Source organism: Paroedura picta, chromosome 4, assembly GCF_049243985.1.
Source record: "Paroedura picta isolate Pp20150507F chromosome 4, Ppicta_v3.0, whole genome shotgun sequence".
Lineage (NCBI taxonomy): Eukaryota > Metazoa > Chordata > Lepidosauria > Squamata > Gekkonidae > Paroedura > Paroedura picta.
This window is the reverse complement of record NC_135372.1, coordinates 38,364,034-38,377,270: the sequence shown is the minus strand read 5'-3', so window position 1 is coordinate 38,377,270 and position 13,237 is coordinate 38,364,034. Positions and strand designations below refer to the sequence as shown.

Here is a 13,237-nt window from a genome sequence, read left to right as displayed (position 1 = left end):
ATGTAACTTGTTATGTTTTTATGTCCGTTTTTAATGGGATTTTATTGGGGTTCTTGGACTATTATGACCCGCTGTGAGCCTTCGGGGAGCGGTGGGCTATAAATCAAAGGAATGAATGAATGAGTAATACACTTTTATTAATTCTAAAATAGTTTATATGCACATTTTAATATTTGGACTGTATATTTTATACTTTAAACTACAATTGTTATTGTATATTGTTTTTGTACTGGCCGAGGACCGTAATACGTGAACCGAATGACAGTGAATGGCTCAGACATTCAAAGGTTTGGGAACTGTTCCACGTCTGCGGAAGGTTAAAATCTCAGTGCAAAGGGTGGCTTCTCAAACCCTGAGCTACACTGGAACAGTGCAATGGAACTGGGCCTGCTCCAAGGTCATTGTGCAGCTCTGGCTGCTCTCTTAACAACTGGTCACCCCCTTTGCCACTGCCTGAAGGTGTTGTGGAAACCAAGGTCACACACTCTGCTCCATAAGTCATCGTCCTTGCCAAATAAGGAGAAGCCCTGTAGGCCGTGTGAATGAGGAATGTCTGTTCAATTGGAGTCATAAAGAAAAATCTCTCTCTTGACATCATTCTGACTCCCCTTTTATCCTCTAGAAATATTTTACGTTGTAAATTCATTTCTCTCATATTAACTGGCGAGCGCCCCCAGTACCTGTCACTCGAATCCGCTTGGCAGCTTATCACTGAAGAATTCACGCAGGACTGGATGGGTTCCTTTGGAAGGCTTGGTGCTGTTGAGAGCCAACATGTTCGATGCATTTGGGATTAGGCTCTCTCCTGTTATTTAGATTTCCGAGGGGAAAAGAGCCGGCTTTTTGCACTCCGCTTTTTACTACCCAAGGCAGCTTCCAATCATCAATCCTTCCTCTCCACATTCAGACTTGCAATTCCATTGCGGCGGTGGTGGCCTTTTCCCTATTTATCTATTTATTGATTTATTATTTGATTTATTATTTGATTTGTATAAAATCAAACAATAACATGATAAAACAACAACACCCATAAAATCCCCCATACAACAGATGGCTCATCAGTGGAATTAACTCCCCTATTAATCTCCCCCCCGTCCAGCTAGCAGTCCGAAGCTCTTCCATTAATAGCGAGGGACCTGATCTTAATAATTCGGTAATTCTAGGGGACCCCATGAAGGTAATTCTGGGACCTCAACCCAGCCTCAACCATATGCCTGGGGGAAGAGCTCCATCTTACAGGCCCTGCGGAAAGCTGTTAATTCAGACAGAGCCCTTAGCTTTTCCGGGAGTTAATTCCACCAGGCAGGGGCCATGGCTGAAAAAGCCCTGGCCCTGGCTGATGCCAGGCGAATGTCCCAGGGGCCGGGGACAACCAGCAAATTCATACCCGCCGAGTGAAGTGCCCTGCGGGGGGGCATAGGCACACAAGCAGTGCTGCAGATAAGACGGGCCTAAGCCGCGTATTAGGAGCCTCTTGTGGCGCAGAGTGGTAAGGCAGCAGACATGCAGTCTGAAAGCTCTGCCCATGAGGCTGGGAGTTCGATCCCAGCAGCCGGCTCAAGGTTGACTCAGCCTTCCATCCTTCCGAGGTCGGTAAAATGAGTACCCAGCTTGCTGGGGGGTAAACAGTAATGACTGGGGAAGGGAATGGCAAACCACCCCATACTGAGTCTGCCATGAAAACGCTAGCGGGCATCACCCCAAGGGTCAGACATGACCCGGTGCTTGCACAGGGGACACCTTTACCTTTACCTTTAAGCCGTGTATGTTGAAACTGAAAACCACTCCTCCAAAACTGAAATGTGGAGTTTCTTAGGAAGGGAGCGAAGGTTGCATGCTATAGCCTCATCTCATCAGATCACAGAAGCTAAGAAGGGTCGGAGCTTGGAAGGGAGACCGTCAAGGAAGACTCTGCAGAGGAAGGTCCTGGTGAACTACCTCTCTTTCTCACTTGCCTTGAAAACCCCTTGCTGGGGTCCCCATAAATTAAGCCACAGTTCTCTCAGAGCTCTCTCAGCCCCACCTACCTCACTGTTGTGGGGAGGGGAAGGGAAGGCACTTTGAGATACATGAGGCCTGGTTAGTGACCTTGGGCCCGTCACAATTGTCTCAGAACTCTCTCAGGCTCACCTACCTCACAGGGTGTTTATTGTAGGCAAAGAACGGGTAGGTGGTTGTAAGCTGCTTTGAGGCTCTCTTCTTTAGATCCGAGGAGTGCATTGTGTAGCGTCTTTAGGAGAACAACATGTTGGAAGCCCCATACTGTGAATGCCATCTTCACACAAACTCCAATATTTGTGTTTGCGATATGTGTAATCACATCTGCTAGTCAAAGATTGGACATATGTCATGTGGGAAGGCACAGAAAACTAAGAACTCAGCGAACATGGTTGTAAGCCCATCTGTTCAAAAGAAAGGGGGAAAGGGAGACACGGAGTGAACTCTGGGGTTCCCGTAATACTGACGGGTTTTGGACTTGTAGCTTTTCAAATCGACCAGAGAGTCTAATTATAACAGGCAATGTTCTCATATCTCCAGAACAGTGGAAGAAGATAATTAAGGGTGACCTTTCTTTCCAGTAATCAGGGGGTAGTTTTTGTTGATTAAAATTATCTTAAACTGTCCCTCTCCATCTATTTAGGTTTTACAATGGGCCCTGTATTTCAGAGTCATTGAGGGATTCCTTGAGGAAGCAATCAAGGGACAAAAGGTTTAATAATCGCATGCACATTCTCTGGGAATGTGGATCTCGGGTAATAGCAAGCAGGCACAGCACCAAATTGTAAAAATTTATAATCTGTCTGTCTTAAAAGATACCCTCTTTTCTTTTGTTCCTGGAGAAAGGTGGGGGTGCAAAAAAAAAGGAACTGTGCAACCCATCACAGCCTTCTAAGCCAGGGGTAGTCAAACTGCGGCTCTCCAGATGTCCATGGACTACAATTCCCATGACTACAATTCCCATGGACTACAATTCCCAGCAAGCTGGCAGGGGCTCATGGGAATTGTAGTCCATGGACATCTGGAGGGCCGCAGTTTGACTACCCCTGTTCTAAGCACTGTCTAAACTCCAGCCAAGGTTGGTATACCTGAGACGACAGGACGTAAAGCATGGAACTGTATTGGGCCCCATGTGGTCAAAATTTAGAACGCAAACAGTGCAACACTGGTCATGGAAAACCCACAAGAAGGGAGCATTTTGCACCACCAACCAAGGAAGAGAACAAGTGGTTGCATATGCTCAGCCCTATATATATATAGTTTTTGGATGGGAGACCTCCAAGCTAGACTGCAGAGGAAGGCCCTGGCAAATTGCTTCTTACTTGCCTTGAAGCACCTTGCTGGAGTTGCCATAAGTTGGCTGGGGTTTGATGGTAGGGAAGGGCACGAACCTAAAAATCCTGGTGTGGGATGGCCCCGAACTGAACTGGCCAGTGTGGATCCCCCTTTCAGGGTTACACGGCAGTTGGTAGATATTTAGCTCATCTGTTCTGCTTCCCATTACTCTGCTTCAAAGTGGGGGGTGAGCCAAACAGATGGGCCTTTCATGAACATTGGTTCTTGGGCTCCGAACTGGGCCAGGTTCAAGCCATTTGGCAATGTGAACTGGGTCATGCCTCCCCCACTTGACCGTACTGTACACCAGGGGTAGTCAGCCTGTGGTCCTCCAGATGTTCATGGACTACAACTCCCATGAGCCTCTGCCAGAGTTTGCTGGAACCCTCTGTGGCTGCAAGCTCTCTCACTCCAACGGGAAACAGAGAAAGGACCGTTGGTTATGGGCACAGCTGGGAGCATTGTGTTGCTTGGTCCAAAGAGGGATTCTGTCCCAATCGTAGAAGGAAGAGACTGTTTTCCCTGCTAGGGAATTAGAAGAAGAGTTGGTTTTTGTACCTCGCTTTTCACTGACCAAAGCGGCTTACAGTGACCGTCCCTTCCTCTCCCCAGAACAGACACCCTGTGAGGTAGGTGGGGCTGAGAGAGCTCTGACAGGACTACTCTGTGAGAACAGCACTATCAGGGCTGTGATGAGCCCAGAGTCACACAGTTGCCTGCATGTGGAGGAGCAGAGAATCAAACTCAGCTCGCCGGATTAAAAGCCACCACTCATAACCACGACTACACCAAGCTTTGGATGATCTGACTTGTGAGAATCCGGCCTCCTAACCTACATCTTTCCACTCTGTGGAGTCTAATAAAGGTAAAGGTATCCCCTGTGCAAGCACCGAGTCTTGTCTGACCCTTGGGGTGACACCCACTAGCGTTTTCATGGCAGACTCAATACGGGGTAGTTTGCCAGTGCCTTCCCCAGTCATTACTGTTTACCCCCCAGCAAGCTGGGTACTCATTTTACTGACCTCGGAAGGCTGAGTCAACCTTGAGCCAGCTGCTGGGATTGAACTCCCAGCTTCATGGGCAGACAGCTTCAGACTGCATGTCTGCTGCCTTACCACTCTGCACCACAAGAGTCAAATATGAGAATATAATTTGTGGGGAAGTCTACTCAGAGGGAGAAGATCCCGTGCTGTAGAAAACGGGGCCTTTCAAAATGGAGGGATCACAGCCTTGTTCTCTTTTTCTGTTTCTGGGCTACAAAATAATTTTTTGGTGGTGGTGGGGGTAACTATTCTCCTGGCACCATGGAACTTCCAGCTGTCTTTTTGAACACATTCTTCTACCACCTCCGCAAAAATCCTGGATCCCTTCTCTTTCCTCCTCACCATTGTTTGCACATCTCTCTTAGCCTGAGTGGGTAGTTTTGCTTTCCAGGAGCCAAGGTCAGTGATGAAGGGAGGGAAGTCAGTAGACAAAACTTTCTGTCCTCTCCCTGACGCCTGGAACATCTGGCTCCCCTGAGACCCTGGGCTAATCCTGATGTCTAATTCTTTGATGTCCCTTTAATCTCCGAAGCCTTTCTGTTCCCAAGACTTCTCAAAGCCTTAATCGCCAAGACTGCTCTTCTTTCTGCCCACCTCCCCCTTCCCAAACTGATTTCGGGGCTTCTTCCTCTTATCTTTGAAGGAGAAACAGAAGCCGGAAAGACCTCTGAGTGTGACTGGCCAGCCAAAACCCTTGGTTGCTGAGGCAATTTCCTTGAAGAACTCAGTGTGATGTGTCCTGCCTATCCAAGAAGGGTTCAAGCATCAGACTAGAGCTGAAGAAATCCTAGTCCCAAACCTTACTGGATGACCTTAAACCAATCCCTCTGTTTATCACCCTAACTTAGCCAGCTTGCTGTCGTGGTTAAGAGCAGTGGCCTCTACTCCAGTGAGCCGGGTGTGATTCCCCACTCCTCTTCTGCATGCAGCCAGCTGGGTGATCTTGGGCCATCACAGTTCTCTTAAAGCTCTCTCAGACTCACCTACCTCACAGAGTGTCTGTTGTGAGGAGAGGAAGGGAAGGTGATGGTAAGTCTCTTTGAGACCCCTTTGGCTAGTGAAAAGCGGGGTATCAAAACCAACTCTTCTTCTTCTATGACACAGGAATAAATTATAAAGATAAAACTGAGAGGGAGAGAACCATGTAAGCTTCACTAGCCTCCTTGGAGGAGCAGGGACAGACAGAATAGACACTAGAGGGAGGTGGAGCCTGAGGAAGGAGGAGTTTGGTGAGAGACTTCAATGGGATATCTTGCCATAGAGCACATCTTTCTCTGGTGGAACTGAAATCTGTCACCTGGAGATCAATTGTAAGCCCAGGAGACGTCCAGTTACAACCCTATGACAGACTGAGGTGAGGAGGAATGGCCTTGGGCCTCAATTCCCACCCACCCCAGTCATAAAGGCCCACCAAGAAGTCCTCTTACCCTCCAGAAATTTTCTCCTCAGCTCTTTGGCCTCTGAATTGACAGGTGAGCAGCCAGCTGTCTATCTGTGTGAGGGAGGGAGATGTGACCAACTGTCTCCTGTCCTGAAGAGAACCATGACTTCTTGATATTTGTCACTGTTTGATTTACTGGCATGACTGAGCACCCAAAATTCTTTTGATGCCAGTTAGGCCAAGAGTCATTTGGGTATCTGTTTCATTGGTCTGTCTTTCTGCCTGTGCTTTCTCTAGAGACCACATTGGCTTATGTGGTTCTCCTCCCCTCTGAGAGGCAGCATGGCGTAGTGGTCAGAGTGCTGGGTGAGGACGCTGGGTCTTGGAGACCCGGGTTCGAATTCCCACCCTGATGTGAAAGCTTGCTGGGGGAACCTGGGGCCAGTCACTCCCTCTGAGCCTAACCTACTTGTGAGGGTGGCTCATAGGATAAAAGGAGAATGATGTCAGCCTCTTTGGGAGAAAAGTGGAGTATAAAGGTAAAGATATCCCCTGTGCAAGCACCGGGTCAAGTCTGACCCTTGGGGTGATGCCCTCTAGCGTTTTCATGGCAGACTCAATACGGGTGCCTTCCCCAGTGCAAGCTGGGTACTCATTTTACTGACCTCGGAAGGATAGAAGGCTGAGTCAACCTTGAGCTGGCTGCTGGGATTGAACTCCCAGTGTCATGGGCAGAGCTTCAGACGGCATGTCTGCTGCCTTACCACTCTGCGCCACAAGAGGCTCTTATAAAGGAGGTAAATTAAAACAAATCATGTGCACAACAGCTCTATGAGTTATGCTTGGCTGACTGAGAACACTTGAAATAAGATCACCTAGTACTCTCTATAGCAGGGGTAGGCAGACCGTGACCCTCTAGATGTCCATGGACTACAATTCCCACGAGCCCCTCATGTGATTTGTAGTCCACGGACATCTGGAAGGCCACAGTTTGCCTACCCCTGCTCTATAGTATAGTTGCAACTGGGGTCTTTTCACCCCTAGTCCAAGACTCTGGTCCAGGGATAGCCAAATTGTGGCTCTCCAAATGTCCATGGACTACAATGACCATGAGCCCAGTCTGCTCTCGACCCTGCTAGTCCATTTTAGCTCTGTAGTAATGTTGTCCTTCATTAGCAAAACACCGAGATGGCACTTGGTAATACTAGTTTGTTCTTTATTTCAGGAATATAGAGACGACACGTAGAGATCTTAAAATGCTCAGATACAGGGGACTAAAGGGTATTATCAAAACTCTCTCTGCCCATGTAAGCCAAGGCTGGTGATTCTAGTCAAAACCTGCAGAGCCCAGGCAATCTAAGGAACGAAACACACTGGATCCAGGAGACCAGCATTCGAAACTCTACTCCACTGTGAGGACCACTGGGTCACGCAGGCCCTTATCCTGAACCAACCTTATCAGGGGATTCTGAGGGGTGGCACCATCCCGTTTGCTCCCCCAGGTTCCTTGAGGAATGCAAGCATTATAATAGAGAGATATAGATAAACCCTGGATAAAGAGCTTCTAAAGCAACCTCGGGTTTTCCAATATTTGCATAAACCAGAATCTAATGCATCCATTACGCCACTGGGCCCCTCTTGTGCTCGTGCTCTCTGGCTCCCAGTAGGATTCGGCTGCTGAAAAGCACAGGCAGCCAGAGCCCTGAAAATCCCCTTCAAAAATTAAAGGATTGAACTAATAGAGGAAATTCCAGTTTGGGAAAGAAGCTGGCTTCTCCATCTAGCTAAAAGGGTTTGTTCTTTCACTATAGAAGAGGGCTTATGATTTCCTCCAGTTAAGGAGCTAAAGATACCTCTGCTGCTGCCTGCAAAATTTGGATTTTTCATCTCTTGGCAGAGAAATAAATCCCACTTTGCCCCCTCCCCCTCCCCCCTTCCATATCATCTTCTGTTTGCATCTGCTGGGCTGGTTCTTGCTTCGTATTAACCTGCAGTGGCTCTTTCTGATACTGGGGATCGGCAGCAGGGGGGTGGGGTGGGGTGGGGGTGGGAAGCAGCGTCCAGTCACAGCTGACTTATGGTTACTCTCCCTCCCAGTAGGGGTTTCGAGACCCAGTTTTTTGGTGTAGCGGATGAGAGCGGCGGCCTCTAATCTGGAGAACTGGCTTTGATTCCCCACTCCTCTGTATGAAGTAATCTTTGGCCAGCCACAGTTCTTTCAGAGCTCTCTCAGACTCACCTCCCTCACAGGGTCCATTGGGAAGGGAAGGTGATTTTAAGCCACTGAGACTCCTTCTGGGAGTAAAAAACAGGTGCTGTTCTTCTTGAGCCAGTCCCATTTCTCTCAGAGCTCTCTCAGCCTCACCTATCCCACAGGGTATCTATGGTGGGAAAAGGGATGGGAGGCACTTGTAAGATGCTTTGAGACTCCTTTGGGTGATAAAAAGCCGGGTCCAAAAAACAGCTTGTTGTTGCCATTTCAGGGCAAGAGACACTCAGAGAGGGTTTGCCATCGCCTGACTCTGTGTCATGGCCCTGGTGTCCAATCCAAATACTGGCTAGCTGCTGAGATCTGAAGAGATCAAGCAAGCTTGGGTTATCCAGGGCCTATTCTGCACACTTTCAGTGGAATTTAGAAGTAGATTTTCCTGTTCTGCACTGGAAAATCCAGCTGCCAAAGCACGTTGAAAGTGCTTTATCCTATGTGTGTGGAATGGGCCCAGGTCAGGGCATGAGCATCACCCAGGGGTCTTAAAAATGTCTCTGTGGTTGTGTTTGTGCATGCATGCATGGGAGCCAACCGCAACTTCCTCCTCCAGAGGAATTGTATTAGTTAGTTGTTTAAGCTTTTCCAGGCTGTGTGGCCATGGTCTGGGAGCTTTAGTCCCTGACATTTTGCCAGTAATTGTGCTAGGCATCTTCAGAGGTAGGACATGGCAAGATGTCATGTGCCAAAGTGTGGAATGTGTTGACAGTTATTTACTTCTCGATTTGTGTGTGTAACACATTCCTGTCTTATCTGGGATTCTCCCAGGGGATGGAGTGGAACTAAGAGGCATTTTTCCTGTGCCTGGGTGGAGTTCATTAGCAAGTCAATTCGGGTTTTTCCTGTGTCTGAGTGGAGTTCATTGGAAAGTCCATTCGTCCAGGTCCTGCCTGTTGCATCTGATGAATCATTGTGATGTGGTTGGTGTGTGTTTTTTTAAACAGAGACTAAAACTACCAGACCACGGCCACACAGCTTGGAAAACCCACAACAACCAGTTGACTGTGAAAGCCTTTGACAATTCATTGAACTGAGTTAGGTATAATTTACCTAGAAAGCTGAGGCAGCAGAAAAGACTTCCACCATATTGGTGTGTAGGTAGAAAATCTTGCTTGGGAATGCTCCCACGTGTTAATAAAAATTCCCCTAAGATAGAAAGTTAGTGCAGCAAGCAAAGAGAGGTGGGCGAAAGCTTCCTAGGTATCTATCTCCCAAAATCTAGTGGTTTTGTTTTAAGCGCAAAGGAACAATCTGAGCTGGAGTCCACTCACTGCAGTAATGCAGTCCGTTCTACCACCTGCAAACTAGACTTTGGAATGGAGCTGGCAGACAGGAGAAGAGAATCTCAACAGCTTTGCAGGTGCACATGACAGCCTGTTTGCTCGCTCTTCCCTCATGCAGTGGGGTATGCATGTAAGATCCTGTTGGCCAGTCCGCGTGGGCTGTTTGCGGTCAGGTCTGTGTTTGAGGGAGCTGGAATCGGGATGCAAATGAGAGTCTGTCTATCCCACAGCTGTATTATTTATGCGCTCGGAGCAATTCAGTGCAGCCACTCCAGTGAACCTGCCGGAGGTGGCTCACAAAATAAAACATCATAAAAAACAAGAAAACACAATAAGTTATTCATTAAAGCCCAGCATTAAAACCCCAGTCAGAGGACACACACAAAAAAGCATAAAATGTGGAGTGGCTTAAAATGAATCTCACACACTTCTCAGGCTCTTAAAAAAAGCAGGCTCTTAAAAATGATGATAAAACTCAGCCCTTGATGAGCAGTCTGCTTGCGCGTTAACTCTTTATGGGAATTATTTTTAAATGCCTGGATTCCTGCAGGCTTCATGATTGGCAGCGGAATTTGTGACCTCTCTGACCTGGGAAGCACTAGGCTTGTAGTTCTGGGTGCTGGTTGATTCCCTGACTTGGATAGCCTAGGCGAGAGTAATCTGGTCAGATATTGGAAGCTAAGCAGGGTTGACACTGGGGCTAATCTGACGGGAGACCTCCAAGGATTTGGGTGAGGAACACTAGGGGTCATGATGTGGAGGCAGGCAATGGCAAACCACCATTGAACATCCCTTGCCTGGCTGCCCGATGGAACTCCTGGCTACACTACACACAACATACAATAAATAATCTGTTCCACATAATATTTCTGGTAAGAAGTTGGAGGAGGAGCTGGTGCCACTCAGCGCTGCCCTGCCCCCAAGTGCCTCCTTCTCCAACCAGCTTGCCTGTCTGTCCAGCGGCCAGCCAATCACCTTCCTTCCCCCACTCCTGACCTCCTCCTCCTTCCCTCGAGGCTCAGAGGCTGCAGATCCCTGCTGCATGAGAGCTGCTCCTGCAGTTGAGTTCCCTTCCCAGGGACCTGCAGCCTTTCCAGGTCCTGAGGAGAGGGAGAGGCCATCCACAGAGTTCTTCCACCCCAATCTAGCACCCGTTGTATTCTAGAATGCAACAAGCTTTGCCCCTGATAATAAGTAACACGTGCCCTGATCAAATGAGGAATGTGCCCATGATACTGTGAGTGTGCGGTTCTCTGTATGCTACCAAGTCACCAGCAGGTGTGCAGGAGACAGGATGGGAAGGCGTGTTTGTTTGTGTCCAGGGGCAGAGGAAGTTATTATATGTACCTGGTTTCTGCCAGGCAAAGAGCCAGCTTGGCGTAGTGGTTCAAAGCAATGGCCTCTAATCTGGAAAACCAGATTTGATTCTCCACTCCCCATCCACATGCAGCCAGCTGGGTGACCTTGGGCCAGTCACAGTCCTGTTGGAGCTGTCCTCACAGCGTCGTTCTGTGAGAGCTCTCTCAGCCACACCTCCCTCAGGGTGTCTGTGGTGCGGAGAGGAAGGGAAGGCTGCCTTGAGACTCCTTCAGGCATGCTGACTGAGAGAATGCGCTCTTTTGCTCCTTGATGCTGCTTGATGCCTGCAACAACGGCTTGGTGGAGCGTCTCGTGCAATGGTGTGCTGGCAAGCAAGGCACTGCCCCTGCACTCCTTCACTTTTCCCCAGCTGCCAAGCCAGCCCTGGCCTACACACATGCTATCCATACTGACCAAGGGCAGAAGGACTGGGGGGAGACCCCAGGCCCACCCCCTTCTCCTTGCTCCTCCCCTCCAAGCCTGAGGACTGCCACTGCTGTCCAGACCCGATGCAACGACTGGCCAAGCGCCACGCTTCCCTGGTCCTGGGTAGGGAAGTAGGGTTGGGGGGGCGTGGGGACGTGGGGGGCTCTTATCTGGCTTACCGCAAACTCCAGTTTCCTCCACTCACCCATGGCCCGTTCTGTCGCCTGATGGGGAGTTCTGCCATGATTTCACACCCCAATTGGTCCAGCCAGAGCCCCCACCCCCTTTGTTGCTGGCAACCAGAGTGGTGTGACTTGGGAAGATGAGTTTATTGGAAGGCGAAAGGGAACAGGTGAGTCACCAGCTGGGAAGGTGGGGGTGATGTGCAGGAGCAAAGCACCCCCGTCTCTCTCCTGTGGGCCCTGCAGTTGGGCTAGCGTGCCCCTCCCCCGCCCCCACCGGCCCCAAATAGGCTAGGAGCCACTGCGCTGGAGCGAAAGCCTCATGTGAAACAGGAGAAATCTGAAGCGCATTGAAAGCACATTATCCAATCGTGCGGAATGAGCTTGAGGCGTTCATGGCCCGGAGGCAAATGCGAGAGAACTCAGCACTCGCCCCTGATTGGGCGATGTCTAAACCAGAGTGGGGACGCCCATGTGCAGACCGAAAAGACCGGGTGTCAATGTACGTCGATCAGGCTCTCTCCAGACCACTCCCCCCCCCCAAATCTACCCCATCCAGGGCACCTTCCCGCCCTCCCTGGATCGAGATCTTTCTTGAGCCCCCCATCCCTCTGCACGGGGATCTGTCGCCGCTTGGAGGAGATGAGCTGGACTCATTTCCAAGCCGTCCCCGCATGAAAAAAAAATCTCTGCTTAAGTATTTCAGGAGCAAGAGGTAGCGGCAAGGCAATCCGCGGGCGAACTGCCCTCCCACCCCAAATTCCCGCCCGCCGCTTGCTCCGGGTTTAACCCTTGGGGCGCCCGCCCCGTCCCCCAACGCGGGGCCCAGGAGGGTCGAATCGATCCCTGCTCAGCCGCTGGGAAAGGGGCGGGCGAGGCGGGCTGCAGAAGTTCTCGCAGGAGCTGCTGGCAGCTGGCGGCGGAGGGGGGGGGGGGCGAGGCGCTGAGCCGGAGCCAAAGGAGACCTACCGCCAACCTCCCCCCGCCCCTCCGAGCCAGGCTCCCGGGCCAATCACGGACTCTCAGGGAGTCTGGCCCAGGCGCTCATTGGCCGGGAGAGCCGCATGCATAAACCCGCGGCGGCGGGCGAGGGAAGAAGGCGAGCGGCGCGCTGCTCCGGGAGGCACTTCGAGTCCGGCGACCGGCAGGTGACTCCTCTGCCTCGCTCTTCGGCGGGCAGCCCCAGCGGCCGCCCCGGCGCCCCAGGCACGCTCCTCCGGCAGGGTCCTGGGAGGACGCCCCGGTCCCTGTAGCCACTAGGCGCGGCGACCCTTCTCCGGCGCGCAGAGGAGAGGCCATGTCCCCCCGAGGGGGCGCTCCCTCGCGGTGCTGCCGCCGGGGAAACGGCAGCTAGGGCGGCCGGTCGCTCTTGGCCACTCGAACCCCCTCCCCTAGTCCGCCCCCCGTCTACGTTCACGAGCGCTTCGAGCCCGCGACGGCCGGCCGGATGGGAATCGGGCCCGGCGGGATGGAGAGCGGCGCCCCCCCGGCCGCGCAGCAGATGGCCCGTCGATGCCCCGGCGGCCCAGGAGTGCAGGCGCCGGCGCAGGGGCCCCGTTTCCTCGCCCGTCCATCGCAGCAGGGAACTTCTCGGGACGGGCCTTGAGAAGAGCCGGGGCGGGTGGGAGGGAGGGGACAAGGCTCGGCCGCTCGGTCTGTCCGTCGGACCCGCGCTTGGCTCTGGAGGACAGCGCCCGGCTGGATTGCTCCGTGGACTCGCCCGGGCGCCTGCCGCCTTCCCCGTTCCGGCCGCGTTGAGGGGTAAGTCCTCGCAAAGTTGCCGCGAAGTCTCCTCGGCGGCTGCTCTTTGGACCGGTTTTATTTTTATTTTTTGGAGGGGGGGCGCATTCCTGGGGCTGGAGATGGGAGGCGACGTGGGCCTCCTCTGATGCCGCCTGGATTCTGGAGAGAGGGAGCCCCCAAAGGTGAAGCCGGACGGATTGGGGCCCCAACGCTGCGTGGCC

At 51.5% G+C, this 13,237-nt stretch overlaps 1 protein-coding gene across 1 annotated transcript in view; it reads left to right on the top strand.

Moving 5' to 3' along the window:
* The first annotated feature begins 12,348 nt into the window (after nucleotides 1-12,348).
* Nucleotides 12,349-13,237, top strand: part of BRINP2 (BMP/retinoic acid inducible neural specific 2) — a 132,595-nt gene continuing 131,706 nt past the window's right edge. The window contains exons 1-2 of the mRNA XM_077332501.1: nucleotides 12,349-12,985; nucleotides 13,018-13,034. The gene's annotated coding sequence lies outside the window, so the exon portion shown is untranslated. The remainder of the gene's footprint in view (nucleotides 12,986-13,017; nucleotides 13,035-13,237) is intronic.